Genomic DNA, 17034 nt, shown 5'->3' with positions numbered 1-17034 from the left:
ACCCCCAACCTGCAGAGTACCTGTCGCCCACCCATGAACAATTCTAGGGAACGCAAGTAACCCCACTCCCTGTGCAGTCATGAGTCAACTACTAGCATCCCCCCCCCACCGATCCCCGCCCCAACATCTTGTAAGGCCGATTTGGGCCCGGCACAATCCCCTCCCCGAAATCATGTGATGCCATCACAGGTCTACATGTCTGAGTCTATTTCTCCCATTACGGGCCAAGGCCAATCATGAGCAGTTCAGTCCCCTTAGGTGGGCATTACCCTCCTTGGCATATTTGACCTAGTGGTAGCGATGAAACAGTTCCGATGAGTCAATTACGTTGATATCCCCTAAGTATCAGCTCTAGACCACCCCTGCTCAGCCCCATGTATACAGGTCCCTGCTAATAGGGCTTTCTTACACCTGTGTCGTATTTCCCAGTATCCATCAGGCACCCAAGGGTTAGATAGTCGAACCAAATTGTCTCACCCAGCGCCCGGTTAGCGCCCTGCTGCCGGCTCCTGCGAATCCGAGCCAGAGTGCACTCGGGGGGCGCCTGTGTTGGCGCCAGTCCACATCGTCATCTGCTACCGAGGATGTCTTCTGACTTTTGTTCTCAACTTTGCGCCAGCCCTCCAGCCATTCCCAGGCCTCCTCCGGTCGGGTGAAAAACCAAGTTTTTCCGTTTGCTTCCACACGCAGCTTGGCAGGGAACATCATAGCATACTTGATTTCCTGCTCCCGTAGTGCCCGCTTTACTTCCAGAAAACCGCGACGTTGCTTCTGTACTCTCAGAGTAAAGTCCGGAAAGAACATGATCCGACTGTTCTCCATGGTGAGCGGCGGGGCCGCCCTTGCCGTCTGCAGTATAACATCACGATCACGGAAATTAAACACCCTTGCCAGCAGCGGCCGCGGGGGTGCCCCCGGCTTTGGAATGCCCCCGGGCACTCGGTGAGCTCTCTCAATTGTGAAGCATTTGGAGAGTCTCCTGGGTTGTAGATGTTTAAGGACCAGATCCTCTACAAATAGGTCCACTGCCTGCCCCTCCACCCGCTCCGGTACACCAATAATGCTGATGTTATTCCTGTGCATTCGTCCTTCATAGTCGTCCAGCTGCAGGGCCATCGCCTCGTGGGAGGAGCTGAGCACCTTGACCTGTTCCTTGAGCAGGGCTGTGTCGGTGACTAGTTCCTTGGTTGTGCTCTCTACCGTCCCCATTCTCTCTGTCAATTTCTTCATATTCTCGCGGATTAGCGTCACATCCGTGGCCACTGTGTCGATTCTCACCTCTAGGGATGTCCTTACCCCCATAATCGCCTCCAGAAGCTCCCTGTTCGAGGGTTCCGAGGTGTCGCCTGGTGTTACGGCCTCTGGTTTGTCCTCCGCCTGTCGCTTCTGCCATGTAAATTTATCCAATTTCGACTGGGTCGCAGTCTGGTTCGCCCTGCCGGTCGCCATATTTTTCAGTCACCGATACACCTTCCGATGACCTGGGCGCTCCCGCTAGTCACCGCTGCCAGCAGCGAGAGCCCCCACTCGGCCTGCCGGTTTTCGCAGGAGGCACCCTACTCGGTGGGAGATCCGGCCTGCTCAGACCCTGAGTGCGTCTAGGCGACCCAACCGCAGGCTTTTGTTTAAGGGATCGGGTCCAGCTCTCCCAACAGGTGCATCATTCCCACTCCTCCATTAAGAATCGCCCCATCCACTGGGGGGCAGGCACGGCAGCAGGACCGCACCCCAAGGGGCCTCAGGCTATCTCACCACTTCGTCCGGGCGACTAGAGCCCTGTTGTCTCTTTTCCACCGTATCTGGTGCCTGCAATATGTAGAGCCCTTCGCAACAGCAGAGTGCAGCCCCCGGGTTCCCCAGCCGGGCATCCTCTTGTCTTCAGGAGCTCTCCAGCCGTAGGGCCACATCCTCCAGTCAGTTCGAGTCAAAACCCAAATGGGGCTGCCTTTGCCAGGGCCCGAGGGCCTCCACCCCCAGGAGTTCCCCTGCAGGCTCGTGCCGTCCGCACTCTACAGGAGGCTGCAGTCCGAGGCCCCCCCCCTAAGCCGAGCCGCCGTGGTAGCAGTCCTGTGGTGGGGAGATCACCCCGGCTCCGCATCCCTCCACGGTGAGCGTCAGATGACCCCTGGTTAGGTGGCAGCCATTAGTGTTTTCCCCCCCGTGGGGTCCTTAGTCTCTATATTTGTTGCACTGTCTTAGGTACCCGCATCACTTGCACCCCACTTCAGCCGCCACTCACTGCCACCTCCCAGGCCGAGCGTTCAACTACCTGCAGGCTCTTCTCAAATTATGGCCCTCCTACTTTCAGTCCGGCCTCTATTGCTCCCCAGCGATGGGGGCACTCCTCCGCCGTCGCCACTAGCACCCCAGAGGAGGATTCCCCCGCAGTGCGTGCTCCCCTCACCTCGCCGCAGTCTTATCCAGACCAGGCCGCAGCCCCAACCTCGCGTAAGGCACCCGCCGTGCGTCGCAGCACCACCGCCGGCCAGGAGTTTTCCGTCATCCGGGCCTCTGGAGCACGGTCCGCGCACCAACTCCTACATGCACCAAACTCAGCCAGGGGATCCTCGGGCCTCCCGACAGCAGGTTTCCGGCATCGGGGCAGAGAGTGTGCCGGCGCGGGAGATATTTCTTCGGATATTGCGGGAGTGGTGCTATGGAGTAAAACTACCGAGCGGCCATTCCCGTCGGCAGTTAGCCACGCACCCCGACTTCAACATTTTAAAGTGATAGTGCTCATTAACGTGACCTATGAAATTCATAGACATGGAAAAGTTGGTCTAATTCTCAACGTCAACATTAATATATTGCTGTTTAAATACGAGAGAGACTGGTAAAATACAATTGAAATAGTACTTGATATAAATATCAATAAATATGTAAATAAATAAATGAATATTTAAATAAATAAATATAACACATTTTAAAAATTCCAGAATGAACTGCGAGACTGTAAAAACCATTGCGCTGGATAAAATGCATGTTAAAAAGTGAAACAAATGTAAACTTTTCATATGTAAAACAACGCGATCCAGTCATAAATAAGTTTGCAAAAAGTATGACTAGTCTCTTACCACTAATGTCTCTTATAAGATGGTTGAGTGATTGAGCTCAAGTGGGCCTAGACTGATATTCCATGCCTAATAGTAACAAAGTGACAGTGCAAAACTAAAGTGTCACCTAAAGAACCGAGAAAGGTTCTATGTGCAAATGTGCATATAAAATACATATAATGAAGTTAAAAACAATGCTGAGGCAGTGGCAAGTTAAACAATATCATGTGTGCTTAAAACCTGAAAGTTAAAGACACGTGTAAAAATCCTCACTAGAAATGAGACCATGGGGAGTTTTGCAATCCATCTCTAATATATACCTGGTCTCGAGCCTCCTTAGAAGAGCCTCACGGGCACCTCCCCTTCTCAGAGGGGGGACCGAGTCCACAACAAAATATTTGAGCTCTTGTGATTTCTTTGCGTGGAGCTCTTCAAAGTGTCTTGCATCACCATTGTTGATTGCCCTGATTTGCTGGAGTATCCTCTTGTGGACCTGCAGCTTCGTACTGACTACGTACTGCAGGCCACAGGGAAACTCCAGCACATATACTGCATATTCAGTTTTACAGGTCAATTTTTTATCAATGCGAGTGGGCTTTGTCTTGAATGGTGTGATGTACTCCGTTTTACTTACACCATGTTTACAGGCTTTACACGTGGCACATTTGATGAACCTTTGCTGGAGTCTAGCCAGGATCTATTGGTTCTCACTTCAGGACTGCTTTTGACTAAGGAATTACTCATAGTGCGAGCCTTTCTGAACATGATGTTAGGTGATTTAGTCAAGTTGGCACCCAAAACTGGATCATTTTTCACCAACGCCCAATTCCTATTGACAATCCTGCGTATTGTTTCTGATGGATAAATCTGCCTGTGGATTCCTCACCTTATGAATATCCCCTGCGCCAGCATTCCGCTGAATTTTATCCTAGCTCTCCACGCCGACGAGGATGTCTGCTCTGCTCGTAACTCCGCATGATGTCACCGGAGCCATAAGAGAGCCTCGTCGGCGTGTTGACGTCAGTTCCCTTTTTTCCGCGCCATCAACGTGTAACGGTTTTCTAGCACTCTCCATATTTATAGAGTTACTTTGTTGTTTCTTCAGCATTAACTGTTGCTAGAAGTGATGTCTTCTTCGAGAGTCTGGTTTTAAGCCCTCTAGGGAATGTGGGGGTCACATGTCCATCACTGACCCCCATGAAGATTGTTTGTGGTGCTTATCGTCGGATCACAACGTGGAGGACTGTTCCTGTTGCAGGAAGATGAACCCCAAAGCACTTAAGGAACGGGAAGCAAAGCTATTTCTGGCCAAGGCGAAGAAAGAAGGTAGAGGGCGCAAGTGTGATAAGTCGAAGTCGTCGACTTCGCATACGTCAAAGTCCTCGACTTCGCATACGTTGAAGTCGAGAAAACACAAGAAAAAGAGAAGACATGGATCTCGGCGCCGCTCGACGAAGGGTAAGGCTTCGAGATCGCCTTTGCCTGCCCCTTGACGTCGCCGTAAGGACATTGCTTCTCCTTCACGCTCTCCTTCTTCTCGTGCGACTCCGGAGAAGTCTCCTTCACTTAGAGGCACTCCGGCGCTGAGGGATTCACCAGCTTCTGACGCCGAGCTGGTTCAGGATGTTCCATCTTCTCCTGTGCCTGAGATTGAACCGATGGATTCGGCAGTGGATCCGATCGTTCCGACATCGAACACTCCCTGTTTGGATACTTGTTCGAATCCATATCCACAATTCCTGGCTCAGGGGCAGATCCATCGCATTTTTTAAATGCCATGTACGGAGTTTTTCAAAGAGCGGCTTTCCCATCCGGAGCACCTTCAGGTCCCGTGGGTCCGCTGGCATTCAATTTGGACGTGCCACAACACTATGCCCAGGCACCCTTCATGCCGATGGCACCGTCATAGCAATTTCCGGCGCTGAGAGTCTCGACGCCGTTGATAGAATCTTCGGTGCCGTCTGGAGAGTCTTCCTCTCGGCCTCGTGTGGATCTTGTGCCTCCATCGGAGTCTCCCTCGATGCCGGCTCCGGAGCAGTCGGCGATGCGTACGGCGCCACCGATGCCGCGTCCACGGATTCGTTCACGGAGAGAGGCTCAGAGGCTCTTAGCAGAGGAGCAGTATCATAGAGAGGATGTAGAGGAGGGCGAGTTGGAGGAGTCTCTGGATGAATTCGAGGGAATTCAGGAGGCGAGTGGATTGGACACCTCCCCTGAGTTGGAGCTCTCTTCTACAAAGGCTTCACCTCCTCAAGAGGCAGCTCCCTATCATTTGGTGATAAGGAAAGCTGCGGAGCATTTAGATTTGCAGTTACCTACTGGTGAATATAAACCGAATTTGTTGACAGAGGTGTTGCATTCACCTTCCTCCTTAGTTGAGCCTCTGTTACCTTTTAATGAAGCCCTTTTGGATCCTATCATCGAAGTGTGGCGCAAACCACTTTCTTCACCTGCTGTTTCTACGGCTGTGGCTAGAAGGTATAGGACTGCTCCAGGGGATCCAGATTTTCTCCCTTCTCACCCATCGCCAGAGAGTTTGGTGGTACAAGCATGCTGCTCCAAGCAATCATCAGGTGCTTTTCCACAGGCCCCAGCTGACAGGGACTCAAAGAAAATGGAACAGTCAGCTAAAAAGGTTTTCTCCTCTTCTAGCATGGCACTGAAATCAACTAATGCCACTTGTCTGTTGGGCCGCTACATACATGCTTTGATGGACTCGGCAAAGCAATTGGCCCCAAAGTTGCCTGATGAAGAGAGGGGAAACTTTATGGAGGTTCTGTCAGACGCTCAGGCTGCGGCTAGACAGGTTATTCAATCAGGCCTGGATACGGCTGATTCAGTAGCCAGAGTTATGGGCTCCTCCATAGCTACAAGAAGGCAGGCTTGGCTTCGTTCTTCTGGATTTTCCCCCGATGTCCAGGCCACTCTTGTTGATTTGCCCTTTGATGGGTTGAAGCTCTTTGGGGAAAATGCAGATTCGGCCTTACAAAGGTTTAAAGACAGCAGGGCCACTGCAAAATCCTTGGGGTCGCAGACCCAGTCGAGAGGTTTCGGCTACAAGAAATATCGAGGTTTTGGAGGGTCTTCCTTTCGCAACTTCCGTCAACCTCCGCAGCAGCAGCAAAATACGCTCTATAAATCTTATAGAGGAAGAGCCAAAGGTCGTCAACGTGGTTCTGCCCGCAATCCCTCCTCCTCCTCTTCTGCCTCCCCTGCTCCCTCTGGTACCGCAGGAAAGCAGCCCTAGATCCCCCATCCTGGTTCATGTGGGTCCTGTAAGGGGTCGGTTGTCTCACTTTCTGCAAGGTTGGAAATTGGTCACGACAGACCTTTGGGTTTTAAACCTTATGGAGAATGGGTACGCCCTTCCCTTTCGAGAATTTCCTCCTCCTTACCCTCCTTGCCAAGGTTTTTGCTCAGAGGACCATTTGCTTCTTCTACAGAAGGAGGTTCTTGCATTTCTACAGAAAGGTGCGATAGAAGTGGTTCCAGAGCAGGAAAGGGGTCAGGGATGCTACTCCCGGTATTTCCTGATTCCCAAAAAGAACGGCAGGTTACGTCCGATCCTGGACCTCAGGGTCTTGAATTTTTACCTGAAGCAGGAGAAATTCAAGATGCTGACCCTTGCTCAGGTTCTTCTGGCGCTGCAACAAGAGGACTGGATGGTGTCGATCGACTTGCAGGATGCGTATTTTCACATCTCCATTCTGAAGTCGCACAGGAAGTATCTCCATTTTACGGATGGGTCGCAACACTACCAGTTTGCGGTCCTCCCGTTTGGTCTTACTAATGCAGCTCGAGTCTTCACAAAGGTGATGGAAGTGGTGGCAGCTCATCTCAGAAGGTAGGGGATTCCTGCTGTCCCCTATCTGGACGACTGGCTGCTCAAAGCAGAGTCGCCAGAGATGGTGCTTCATCATCTGTGGGTAACATCTCAACTGTTGTTCAACTTGGGTTTTTCTATCAATGTGCCCAAATCTCACCTGGTGCCCTCTCAGCGCAACCTGTTCATAGGGGCGGTACTGGACACTACTGTGTGTCGAGCATTTCCTCCTCCACAAAGAATTCTCGACATTCAGGCGATGATCCCTTTATTCCACAATGGAGTGGTTGTTCCAGTTCTGAAGGTCCTTCGCCTGCTCGGTCTGTTCGCCTCCTGCATTCTGTTGGTCAACCATGCACGCTGGCACATGAGGGCACTCCAGTGGTGTCTCCGCAGGCAGTGGTATCAGCACAACGGAGATCTCAGGGAGTCATTCAGGATCTCCAGAGAAGCTGCGGTGGATCTGTCTTAGTGGAGCGTGGAGGGCAATCTGTCTCAAGGAAAGCCCTTTCATGTTCCTCCATCGGTGGCCACAGTGATAACGGATGCCTCTACCCTAGGGTGGGGTGCTCATCTGGGGGATCTGGAGATCAAGGGTCTTTGGTCTCCAGAGGAAAGATTGTCTCATATCAATCTTCTGGAATTGCGGGCGATACGTTTGGCACTCAAGGCCTTTCTCCCTTCCCTTTGCGGTCAGTCGGTTCAAGTCCTGACGGACAACACTACAGCGATGTGGTATGCCAACAAGCAGGGAGGAGTAGGGTCGTACCGCCTCTGCAGAGAGGCGTTGCGGCTTTGGTCCTGGGTTCAGGACCATCGGATTTGCTTGATGGCGAATCATTTGGCCGGGGTGTTGAACGTGCGTGCAGAAAGTCTCAGTCGGCAGTTCTCGGCCGACCACGAGTGGAGGCTTCATCCGGAGGTAGTTCGACACGTCTTCCGGATGTGGGGGACTCCTCGGTGGACCTGTTTGCCACTCTCGAGAATGCGCACTGCCCGTCATTCTGCAGTCTCCAGTTTCCGATGCAGGGGGTGTTGGGGGACGCGTTTCAGTTGAGTTGGAGTTTTCAACTCCTTTACACGTTTCCTCCCATACCCTTGATTCCTCGGGTTCTGAGGAAGATTCGCCAAGACCAGGCCCAAGTAATATTGATCGCCCCAGATTGGCCAAGAAGGGTGTGGTACACAGATCTACTTCACCTCTCATTGCACCCTCCGCTCCTCTCGCAGTCGCAGGGGCAGGTTCTACACCCCCACCTCCAGAGCCTGCACCTTCATGCCTGGAGATTGAACGGGGCAACCTGAGTTCCTACTCTCTCCCGCTTGATGTGGTGAATGTTATCGGCCAGGCGACACTCCACCAAGTCCATTTCCTCCTACAGATGGTCAAAATGTGTTAAATGGTGTGGAGAGAGATCCATTGACCCTTTAAGGGCCCACTTGTCCAATGTTCTTCAGTTTGCTCTTTCCTTGGTTCAGCAGGGTTGTGCTGTGGCCATGGTTAAGGGCTATTTGTCGGCCTTATCGGCTTTCCTGTGTCTTCCTGATCAGCCATCTTTATTTAAGTCTCCTATCGTTTTGAGATTTATCAGAGGCCTTACCAATAGGTTTCCAACTACTCCCTTTATTATGCCCCAGTGGGATCTTAATCTTGTTTTGACTTTTTTGATGGTTTCCCCTTTTGAACCCCTTCATAGCTGTCCTTTGAGGCTTTTGACCTTTAAAACAGTCTTTCTTGTAGCCATTACCTCAGCAAGGAGGGTGAGTGAGCTTCAAGCTCTTAGTTCAAAACCCCCGTTTTTGACCATGCATGCTGAAAGGATGGTCCTCAGGACCAGGGATGCTTTTCTGCCTAAGGTAGTTACTCCTTTTCATGTGGGGCAGTCCATAACTCTCCCTGTGTTTTATCCTCCCCCTCACCCTTCCAAGGAGGAGGAGAGGCTTCACCGCCTGGACCCTAAAAGAGCGGTGAGCTTTTATTTGGCCAGAACAAAGGACTTACATTTGGACGATCAGCTCTTTGTGGGCTACGTTGGACACTCAAAAGGCAAAGCTGTGCACAAGCGCACTCTATACAGGTGGATCATCTTGTGCATCAAGATCTGCTACGCCCTTGCTGGTAAGGAACCACCTGAGGGTATTAGGGCTCATTCTACTAGGGCTAAGTCTTCCACCTCTGCTTTGGCCAGAGGTGTTCCTGTAGTGGACATTTGTAAGGTGCGACTTGGGCCTCCCTCCACACTTTCGCGAAGCATTATTGCTTGGATTCCGAAATGAGGAGGGAGGGCCATTTTGCGCGCTCTGTCTTGCAGGACTTTTTGGTATAGGAAAGGTGGACACCCTTCTCCGGGAGTGGGACTGCTGTGGGAATCTATTCATAAGGTGATGAATCCACAGGCAGATGTATCCATCAGAAGAACAAGTTACTTACCTTCTGTAATGCTTTTTCTGGTGCATACAGTATCTGCCTGTGGATACCTCACTGACCCACCCTCCTCCCCGTTGTCCATCTTTGTATACCTTAAAGGATGCCTTATTTGGCTTGTTGTTTTACTTTGTATCTTCTTTCTATCTGGTACATCTATAGGAAATGCTGATGTTATTTAGCTTTCCTTTTTGATTTTGTACTGTGTATTTTGGTTCAAATGTTGTGTACTGTGTATACTTTGAATCTGTTGTCGGTCCATCTGTTCGCCTCAGAGGCACAGAAAAAATGGGTGGAACTGACATCATCACGCCAACGAGGCTCTCTTATGGCTCCGGTGATGATATGCGGAGTCGCGAGCGGAGCCGACGTCCTCGTCGGCATGGAGAGCTAGGAAACAATTCCGCTGAATCCTGGCGCAGGGGATATTCATAAGGTGAGGAATCCATAGGCAGATACTGTATCCACCAGAAAAAGCGTTACCGAAGGTAAGTAACTTGTTCTTTATGTTGATTACTGTAAGTGAGAATCAATCTAGACGGTTGTGTTGACTGTGAGAGTGATTCTTGGTCAATGTTAGATCTGACAGCCAAAGCCTGTGATCAACCCGTTTTATTAGCTTTGTCAATGGCTTTGTCAAGCTCACCTGGAGAATAGCCCCTAGCCAGGAACCTTTCTCGACACTCTTTCTGAGAAATTTGACAGTCAAAGTCTGAGCTACATATCCTCCGAATCCGCAGCATTTCCCCATAGGGGATGCTGCGGATCAGATGTGCAGGATGGTGGCTGGCGGCATGTAACAAGCTATCCCGCGCGGTTGGTTTTCTAAACAACCTTGTTTTTAACCTGTTTTGGTGGCTGTAATTTCAACATCAAGAAAACAAATAGAATCCTTACTAACCTGGCCCGTAAAGTGTAAGTTGAGGTTGTTTTCATTGATTTGCTGAATAAAATGGAGAGCACTTTCCTCCATGCCTCTCCAAAATATCAACAAATCATCCATGTACCTGTACCACCTTATCACATGGGTAGACATTATTCCACCACAGGTGGGCCTGAGGACTTGTTCCTCCCACAGTCCCATATGCAGACAGGCATAACTGGGGGAGAAACAAGCCCCCATAGCCACATCCCTGACCTGCTGGAACACCTGGTTCTGGAAAAGGAAAAAGTTATTTTCAAGGCCCATTGTAATCATAGCCAGTAACATTTTGTTGTGCTGGAAAAAACAAATAGGTCTTGGATTCAAAAAGTGCTCAATTGCCTTCAAACCGTCCCTGTGATGAATACTCGTATATAGGGACGAGACAGCTAACGAAATGAGCAAATATTCTGGATCCCATTTGATGTCAGATAATTTTCTCAGCAGGTCACCAGTGTCCTGGTTGAAGGAAGGAAGTCCCTTCACATGTTTCTGTAAATAGAAATCCACATATTTGCATGCATTCTCCATTAGACTATTGCAGGCCGATATTATTGGCCTTCCAGGCAGTTTAGCCATGTTTTTGTGAATCTTCGGGATAAAGTACACCACAGGCATAACAGGGTGGTCATTCTTGAGAAACCTGAATTCCTCTGTTGTTAGCAACCCTGCACTTTTCCATGCCAGGAGACTGGTGTAGAAGGTATTCCACGATGCCTTGACAGCTAACATTGTGCTGCGCCTGTAACAGTCCCTACCATTGAGTTGTTTCATCGCCTCGTCCATGTACAAATCACGTGGCGACAGCACCTCATTACCGCCCTTGTCGGATTGGCGGATAATTATATCATCATTTGCTTGCAATTTCTTCATCAATTAAAAGTATACGTTGTCTTGTCTTGTAAACTGTTTTTAAATACCCGCTTGTTTCCGGTATAGGGATTTCAATTCCTGTGACACTTTTCACTAAAAACGTCTATGTTGTCCCAAAGCATGATCGGAAAAAAAGTAGATTTAGGTTTGAAGTGAGTCAAGGTAGCCCCCCCATATACTGATGGGTCTTGACTGCAGACTTGCTCAGCACTTTCATTTTCAAGCTGCAATTGTTGGAGATCCCTGAGTAATCCAACATCGCCAGCTGTAAGAACTGAGAGGCTAGGAATTTTATTGGTTGGTGCTTCGATTTGTTTGGCCTTTGGTGGCCCTTGCAATAGATGGAATTTGCGCATATATATATATGGTATTTACTATGGGATTGTGAAATTCCTTAATAGGAGATATGCTGATGCAGGGTCTTAGTTCTCAGGTTTACTTCTAGACATTAATGAAAGGATGTGGTATATATGTGATAATAGTGGGTGACCTGTTAATCTTTGACATTACAGTGTCTTCCATCGCAACTACTGGGAGAAATACTAAATCGTTAATTTGTTGACTGAGTGTAAGACAAGTGAATCAATCCCTCTTATATTTTTTGAGTACTGATATGCTTGGAAACACCACTTAGGAACCACAGGTGTACACCTATTCTGAATAGGATGAATGAGTAATGGGATTACAGGATGCATGCGGTTTGGAATACACATACATGTCATTGTGGAACTGGAGTCTGCGCTTTGGATTTATTGGTTAACATGCACTCTCATACTCGCTTGGGCCTTCCTCATCACTATGGGACACCCTATGATATTTTATTGCATAATATTGTGGAGTGTAGCTCTTGTGTGTATTACTAAATTTAGAAATTGTCTCGAGTTTTAGGCATTTAATATAGGGTGATGATGGTATGTGGAATAACGGGGTTACATGACTCTGTATAGGAGTGTGATATATGGTGTTTGTTTTATATTGTAGCCCTGAGGAAGTCGGTGGCAAATTGCCACGTCGACTTAACACGTGTTGGCTACATCTGAGAACAGATTTCTATGTGAAGAAATGTTTGGAACAGAATAAAGGAACAACTGAAAGAAATACTGGACATTATTTTTGAATTAAGGGTGCTCAGGAAAATTGTATAGACGTCTGTAAGAAATATGCAGTACTGGTGGAATTCCATATGAATATGCCTGTGGCTACAGTGTCACATGAAAACATGTGAAATAACATGCCATATAACCCAGGGTATCAGTAGAATCCCCTATTTCTGAGCAATGATTTCCCTCCGTTTCCACCAAATGTGACAAATTTGCAATGTCGGTGTCTAAGGGGAGGAGGAGAATTGCATGCTTAGTGCAGTCCTACAAGTAGACCAGAATGGATCATGGATAGATGGTAATGTGAATGTCCACCCTGACTCATTTAAAAATACCAGAAGGGAAAATATCACCTTGAACTCTTGCTAATCCCGATAAGTCATTGACATTAACATTTTGAACTTTGCAAGAAATCATTGGTCTTTTTTTGTTCTAAATCTAAGTATCCGGATGAAGAAAAGAGTGTCAGAAATCTGTACACTTAAGAAATAAAAAAAGAAGCCTGATTCCTAAATTTGTTTCCTCATTTTTTGGGTTCCCCTTGTTTTTTCTCAATATACAATGGCACACAGCAGTTGCAATAGACTTTTTGGTATAATTTCTTTGAAAATGTTATTAATAGTCTTAATTGGATTGATGCTGTGTCTAATTTCTCCTGCTGGATATATCTCACTTTCACAAATTGAATCAACTACAATACATAACAAAGTAGAACATCTGACATTATCACATGAAGGCAGATTAGTGAGTATTTGTGCAGACTAAACATATATACTAATTTGTTAAATTAACATGTTACGATTATGAGTTTAGTGAATTGTTTTGTTTGCACTTTTATTGTTCCATAGCTTATGCTGTAATTTTTTCATAAGCAAGAGTTGTATTGCCCTATCTTTCGGATTTCAACATTTCACTATGAGTACTTCCTGTTTATGAAGACTCTGGGAATTGTATGACTTATTCTAAATATTTGAAGAGGATTGCACAACCTAACTGAAACATTAACCAAACTGAAAAGGAGCATGTATGTGGAGTAAAGAGGGGCGTAAATTTGTTAGGAAATATAATGGGAGAAGGGTAAACATTTTGAGAAATTACAAAGATGAGAGAGAAATCAGAGAACAGAATGAAGTTGAAGAGAAGTTTGAAAATTCTAATTTACATCCAAGATTAGGAATGGAGCATGAGAAAAAAGGTGAATTATGTATGGTGCATCATTGACCTAAAGGAATTAGATCAATTGAGTTTGTTGGAAAGAGTGGGTGTGAAAGGAGTTATGATGTTATTGGCGAGTTTCTGATTGGTGAAGAGACAATATTTAGAGTAATTTCTTAGGTGTGTGGTAAAACAGCTCATTTTAACCAACCCTGTATTTGGGTGGAGAGCTGCTACCTGGATTTACTATTCCTGAAAGTTTACTATGTAAATGAGATGGGTATTGCTGTTAATTGAAAATAGGGAAATGTGAATTTGGACAAATAGTATTAGATGTATTGGGAGCTATGATTCCATCGATTGGAGTGTCTATGAATGATGTAAAAATTAGATGGTTATAAATGCTTGTAGATCGCCTTGCTTCTAATACTGCTGGTGCATTAACCCAGATGAATAATGAATTAATAGCAATGCATGCAATGATTATGCAAAACTGCCGTGAGCTAGATATCCTTCTTGTGAAGGATCACGGAGTTGGCACAGTTTTGAAGTTGCTGCACCTTCATCCTAGATAACAGTAAGCTTATCAATGTGCAAGTCAATAAGATCACTAATATTTATTGTGTAGTCAAAGCTTTCGAAGAGTATGGCTTATGAGAGTAAGCCGGTTTTGATTTGATGAGATTGGAAAAGGTTTTAGAAAAGTTGGGGAATGGTTTGGGGTTGGGACATACTGTGTGTTATGTGTTCCAGCCCCACTCACCTGAATCAAAGGCACTGCGGAAACGAAGAGAGTCCCATTCACCCCTACCCTGTGCCTCAACACTTTGTGCCAATCAAATAAGCATGAGCGGACAACGCACCGGGGGGAAGATAGGATGGGGTAAAACACAAAGAGGTTTGAGATAACACTGGACAGCTTCCCTTTAGGACTTCGCCAGGACTGCAGGCGCTCCAGCAACACATCAACAGGGACTCACTGTTTGAAGAAAACACAAACATAAGTGAAAAGGCACCCAAAGAGGAACAAGACAATAGAATGCAAAAAGAAATATAGAAAAACCCTTGCTCACCCCTTTATGCTAATAAAGAGCCTCCGCAAGTCACTGGGCTTTCTGGTAATCCTTAGACTATAATACGGAGGGACGTGCAGTCCAAAAGAATCCAAAATAGTACCCCTGCAGAGGATGTGCTTAGTGAAAATGCATGAAATGCGGGGGAAAAACGCATAGCGTAAAAAAAAAAAACGCCCTAAATCCTTAGTGTATCCAAGAGCAAAAAGTATAGCAGGGATTTCATATACAAAAGAAACAATAAGAATCAGTGCACTCACAAAAAATAAGATACACAATAACGAGGAGTTCGCTCTCTGCTAACCTGAAAGTAGTAGAAGTCCCAAAATGTCCAAGAACAATGGCGAGTTCACGTTTGTCCCAGCCGGAACAAAACCAAATGACTGTACGAACAAAACAACGAGGATATCCACTCCAAGGATCGTAGTCTTCTTTCTTCAGCCGGGCGCAAGAACGCCGACGGCCAAAATCTTTCCAGGGCAAGGAACCAGAGGTAAACCCAAGCAAGGAAGTGCGGGGAGGCGGCACTCATTTATGCCTCATCCCGCCTCCTTCACCCACCGCGACTGCGCAGGAAAGAGGTAATAGCGCAGCCCGCAGAGCACAAGAAGAGGAAGCCCACCCTCGGGAGCGAAAGAGCAGGCAAGAGGAAAAGGACAACCCGCCACCGAAAAGGAAAACTGGACAACAGCAAGGTAAGAGAGAGGAAATACGTCAGACCGCAACATTATGTTAACCCCTATAATTATTGTGATAATTTGTGCAAAGGTGCAGTTCCTCTTCTATTACTTCTCTGAAAAAATGTCAAAACTGTGGTCAAATTGTGAGTGCAAAAAGAATGCAATGACATTATCTTAGAGGAAATCAAGTGAGCTGGAGAAGGAAGATACCAGAGATCAACTATATGATCAACTGAAGATGCTGAAAGAATCGGGACACAAGAGACAGAAAGTGAAGAAACCTGTATTGTAAATAGTTTGGTGGTTTTTGTGATGGTGTAATCATCAGAGGGGGGAAAGTCAAGAAGTTTTAGTTTCAATCAAAACGTGCATTAATAATAGTGTGCAGAACAACTAATCTATACTTGAATTCATGTGTATACCGACACGGAGCTATTACACTTTAAAAAACAATTATTATGAAGTTTTAATATGTCTTCCTGGCTTACACCTCTACGCTATCTTGTCTAAGATGGATGCCATATCATAATGCTCCTTCTCTGTTTATATTTCTTAATCGACACAACCTGCATTCAAGATGTTTATTTTGTTTGACAATATTATTCTCAAAGAACTGCCTTATTTTGCTGAGACCTTTTGTAACAAGGCTTTCCTCCTACCACATTGTATTGCATTAATTCGCGAATGTTTATGTTATTAAAGTAGCTAGTTTGTTCTGACACCTCTGGACTATATTAAGTCAGAATGGGCTTGAATCAACATTCATGTAGTGGGCAAGAGCTGAAGTGATAGGGTTATGCGACTTTTAGAATGTGATTTGTTAAGAGCAATTATGATACCATGCTGACTTTTCAGATTTTGTACTTAACGATGCAAGACAACTGTACAAGTAACACCCGGATTTGTGGGTGAGCAAGAAACCCTTTTTAGGTCTCGCGAGCCAAAGGCTCGAAGAGACATTTTATATGTGGGATTTTCAAAGTGCTACCCACAGTTTTGGCTGGCCTAAACCTTGAGTGCACGTTGGCGTGCACGTGCACAGCTGCTGCTCACACTCCCTCCTCCCTTCTCCCCTTCACTTTTCGTCAGCTTTGATCAGGCTCCTCTGTTGCTGGCATTCCCCCCTCCCTTCTCGCCCAGCCCTTCTTGTCACCTCGGCTTTTTTAACACAGCTGCTGCTCGCACTCCCTCCTCCCTTCTCCCCCTCCCTTTTCTTCAGCTTTGATCAGGCTCCTCTGTTGCTGGTTTCACTTGTCGCAACACACCTCCGCTGCTGTTTTCCTTTCATCGTTTGGTCATCTGCTGCCACTTTACAGTCTAACATATCTCTCTTTTTTTCTACTTTCACACCTGGCCCCTGTTTCAGTTTCACCCACCCCTTTCAAGGGCCTTAAACTTCCAACCATGTACACAGCTACATTTCTGTTGTTCACTTTTCGTTTTCGGTACTTCTGCCTTCTCGGACTCCTTGCTCGACACGGTCGCTGTATTGGAGGTCATAAATTGCTCCGTCTGTGTTTTACATACCTAATGACAGAATAGCTTCCTTCGCGGATACTTAATTCAAAGAGAGCAGTCATCAACACGAGCTTCTGCCTTTTTTCAAAACAATTTTTGTTATAACTAACCATTTAAATGGGTTTTTTTTCTGCTGCAAAAATCACTCTGTATAATAGTGACGGAATAATGGTTCACCTCCATTTACGTGCACACACCTTATAGATGTCCCATTAACAGTGTATAGCATTACCCAGCAGCCACGACATAAATAACCACTCCCCCTCACAAATCGTTATTTCAGGCTATTGTTGCGCCCGTAAAAGGGCCCATGTGTTACAGACTTTGGACCAGTAATCATGACCCATCAGACACAGATTTCTTTGCCCTCGTGGCCCCACACTAGACTATTAGTGCACCAGCGTTCAGTTTT

The sequence above is a fragment of the Triturus cristatus genome, chromosome 11 (assembly GCF_964204655.1).
Source record: "Triturus cristatus chromosome 11, aTriCri1.1, whole genome shotgun sequence".
Lineage (NCBI taxonomy): Eukaryota > Metazoa > Chordata > Amphibia > Caudata > Salamandridae > Triturus > Triturus cristatus.
Note: the sequence above shows the minus strand (reverse complement) of the source record.